Below are 4,588 nucleotides of genomic sequence, written 5' to 3'. Positions count from 1 at the left end.
AAAGCAAGACTTCCTCCGCTACATTCTCAGTCGATGGCAAAACAGTAAGTAAAAAGCGCATCATATCCAATGAACTCAGATAGTTTTTCTCAAGTATCGCTACGAAACTACTACATACTTTACATCCTGCATTCGTACGACTCCGAAATTTGCATTTCAATCAGTCACAGCAAAAGAAGTTGATCAAAAACTGAGAAGAATTAAATAAAGCAAAGCGTTTGGAATAGACAACTTACCACCGAACTTATTAAAAGATGTTGATGTGATGTCTAAATCAATCGCTTACATTATGAATAGGTCCTTACTATAGTAAAATACCTGTATACAAGTAACACCTGTATGCAAATTATGACAGTCAACATCGGAGTTTAATAACTATCGTCCAATTTAAGTACTACTCTGTCTAACAAAACCCCCCAAGAAATCAGTAAATCCTCAACTTTTCGAATATCTCGAAAATAATCACCTTTTAAAGAACAGTCAGTTTGGTTTTAGATTAAAACGTTCGACGTTGCTGATTGATGATATCCCTAAGAATATCGACAAGATTAATCTAACCAGCGCAAATTTGTTGATTGTTTGATAATATGCTTGTCATTATTGTCCAAGCTATCTACTTATGGAGTAGAAGACTCGACGCTGTCGTGGTTTGAGAATTATCTTTTTGGCGGACGTTAACTAGTAAATTACAGTGGAATATTTTCAAAAAAATTTGAACACCACAACGATCAATTCTCCGTCCAATATTATTCATACTGCTGTTGGATGACATTCATTGGGGTTTGCGTCATTATAAAATCATTACATAGACAGACGATAATGTTATATATGTATATGGGAAACACACTGAATTTATAAAAAAGAAACTACGTGAAGACATCGCCGCAGTACACAGATGGTAAGCGCAGGACAATCTCTTCTTGAGTTTGAAGATCAATAAAACAGAGAGCATGCTCCTTGGTACTGCCACTGAAACTAAACTGTGTACAATCATATAAATCTATTGGTATGCAAATCGATCCATCACTCATTATAAACGAAGAAATCACGAAGAGACTACTAGCGTCATTGTACCAGTACGGTTCTCCAACTTTGGGGAAAAAATCACAACAAACTTCCGAACCTGCTTTTAGTTCTCTTTACACTAAAATAAAACCATGTCTTTTAAATTATAGATTATTTAACCAGTACCTACAAAACGAGGGCGATAGTATAGATAGTTTTAGTATAGAAATATTATTTAACAAATATTGTAAAGAACTTCAAATATGCTTGCTGGTAAAGATACCTTATCGGTCAAAAAAAAGTCGGCAAAAAAGTTAGTCGGCAAAAATAAAAAGTCGGAAAAATATCATAAAATTGATAAAAATTAGCACCAAGGAGGAAAAAGTCGGCAAAAAACAAGGTTGAAAAAAAATGTCGGCATATAGTATTTGTCACCTAGCTAAAATTTATTTTATTTTTCCAGTTAAGGAATATTTAAAACTCTCTTTTCTTATACTCTTTCTTTGTCTTGTAATTTAACTTAGTTTAGCAAACAAAATAATCGAATGCCTTTTTACTGTATTGGTTGATAACTGTCGAAAGTTTACGCACGCGGGATAGTTTAATGTTGTTGGTGTTATATAATGAAACACAAAAAAGAAATTAAACTGAACACGATGTTATCCGTTAGTTTGCAACTTTTAAATGTGTGTACACCGTTCTTGATGTTTTTCAATATTTACCGCAAACACCTCTGGGTACTAGAATGCTTACTCTGCAAAACTTTTAATAAACGATTTGTGGCTAAATAATTCAGTCTAAGTTCAGTTCAAGTGAGTTGCACTTGCTGAGCACCTTGACTCCTATTGTAAAAAGAAAGAGCCCTGGGGGTCAAAGTCGCCTGGGGTAATTTTGCCGTAAAAATTTTTGCTTGCGAACATAGGGTACCTCTTCCCGCTCCGCAGCCCTTTGATTTTCCAATTTTTTTCGTAATGTTAACCTCAAATAATATAGCGATATTGTGGATAAATTTTAATTTTTTTGATCACCGGGCAGAAAAAAAGATCTTTTGGAGAATGCAGAATCACCCCCTCCACGCCTGGTTATATGTTTAAAATATCCTGGACCAATCTGTGTGAATTATTGTACCGGATTAGTTAAATGTATTCTAACGTATTTCAATTTATTCTAAAAACATATTTCTTATTTGTGAAAGCACATGCGCGGTAAGACAATATTAACATCGATTGGATAAACCTGTAGATCGATATGAGATATCTGTGTAATATAGCACGCCCTAATAATATATTTTCAAGGAAATTCACTAGTAGTAAAAACGTAGTAAATTTCCTTGAAAATATAAGTAGGTCATATAACCGTTCTTCTGGGAAGCCCCAGAACGATTTAAACCGTAAAAACGTGCAAACTTAAAGTTATAAGATTTTGTACGCCTGAAGAGACGGTCGGTACATGGTTTGGTCTATCATGATAATTGTTTACATTGAAACAGTCGGATTCGTTCTATTACTTTTTACTATGCACACTTGGTAGCGTGTTTGCATCAGAGGATCGGTACATGGTTATGTTTGTGGTGGTGAGCATATAGACCGAAATGGTTGAAATTATTCGCTTAATTTGAAGAACGTGCATTTTGGAAGGGCTTATACCAGTTATTGACTGAGGGTCAGTATTAAAAAAAATTAGTTCTGCAAGTTGCGCTGTACGTAAGTGCAAAAAATTCTGTTATGATGAAGTCTTATAATCGTATTTTTTTCGAACTGACTATGAGACAAAGTAAAAGTACGAACAGAAACCAAATTATATGTCCTAATTTAATCAACATTTGTATAATCAGGCGACTAATTATGGTATGAGAACGGCGCAAAACTCTTCTGTACGCATTATGAAGGAAAAAATAGCGCCTGAGCGGTTGTCATTCACATCTGTTGGAATATAAGCTGTAAATAAACTAATACCTTTTAATTCGCGGCAAGGCTATGCAGCAGACTGTATAATACAATGGGAATTTTCTAAAGCAGACAAAAGTTTCCTGCACAGTAACTACCCCTTTTTAAAAACAAAAACAGACTTGAGACACCAATATCTAGACAGTTAAATCTTTTAGTGAGCGACTAAACGAATTAACCTTGCACACGGCTTCACAATGTAATACAATTACAATTAGCTAATTTGATAGTTCGCTATTTTTAAACATCGATCTCGTTCTTTTTCACTATGTAGCACAAGCCTAGTCAAAACTTTCTATTAGACTATTACAAACTACAATAAAAGGACACTAACGCCTCTGTCTACATCCAATAAACAATAAACAATATTGCACTTTTTATTATATTATTACAAAATACAACAGAAGGATACCAACACCACTAAGTAAAAAATACAACGTACATATGCGGACATCTGTAAAACGTTAAAATTCAACCTATGCCATGGCCGGCACATTGATAGTTACTGATTTAAGAAAGAAGTAGTAGAGTTTTAATGTTGATTTCAAACTGCAACAAGCTAATTATATAAAAGAGAAAGTAACATATGATCTAGCCTACAAACAAATTAACAATCATCATGTCAGAAGTCATGAACTATAGGCACTTTAAACCCTCCCCTCTTCCCCTACCTATAAAATCACTTGGTAATGCGATAAATGGACTCGATCGCACAACTTTTAACCCGGAAACGTTCGTCAAACAAGAATGATTAACTAGGTGCTAGCATTCAACATGTACGAGCGACTTGTTTAGATACTATTTAATTTTGCTCTAGAATGCAGAATAATCTACCCATTTGAAGTAGCGAGAAACTACTTTAACCCTATTCGGTCCGGGGTTTTTCGAACATACTATGACCGGGGGGGGGGCGGATTCCGCCCCCCCTCAATAACTTTTTATAGGATTGTTCAAATTGAATCAAACTTGGCACACTAATAGTACGTCATAAAAGGAACAAAATGGCGCCAAAACAAAATTGCTTGCGTCAGCACATTTTCTGTGACGTCATCAAAAGCTTAAAAATTTTTAAAAATGCCACTATCTGCTTAAAATATAATTACTTTTGTTCTAGAGCGAATTTTTACATTCTGTTTGAAGTTTCTGAAAGCTAAATAAAAGTTATTTAACATATCTTACGGTTTTTACATGGATCGGATAAAAAATTGCCAAAAATTGCCCGTAAATCCGTTTTTTTCCGATTTTCGGGTAAAATCCGACAAAATCGGGAAATCGGATTAGTCACGTGTTCAAATTATTCAAAATGATTCTTCTTAATGAAACAAAGTTGTGTTGCAAGTTTCAAGTTCTAAGGATAATCCTAACAGGAGTTATTATATTTTCTCCATTACAAGGATTTCATAGAGATTTTTAGGGGTAGTTTCGAGTAATGGCCAATATCAAAGCCTCTGAAAGGTATGGGATCTAAAAAATTTACATGCAGGTGTCTAATAGATAAATGTTAAAACTCAGTAAGTATCATAGCCATATAACAAAGCAATCAGGAGTTATTAAAAAAAAACCGTCAGGGGGGGGCGGATTCCGCCCCCCCGGACCGAATAGGGTTAAACACATAAACAACGGATATTATAAATCTA

The sequence above is a fragment of the Hydractinia symbiolongicarpus genome, chromosome 11 (genome assembly GCF_029227915.1).
Source record: "Hydractinia symbiolongicarpus strain clone_291-10 chromosome 11, HSymV2.1, whole genome shotgun sequence".
Taxonomy (NCBI): Eukaryota; Metazoa; Cnidaria; class Hydrozoa; order Anthoathecata; family Hydractiniidae; genus Hydractinia; species Hydractinia symbiolongicarpus.
The sequence above is the reverse complement of the archived record's forward strand: the minus strand, read 5'-3'. Positions refer to the sequence as shown.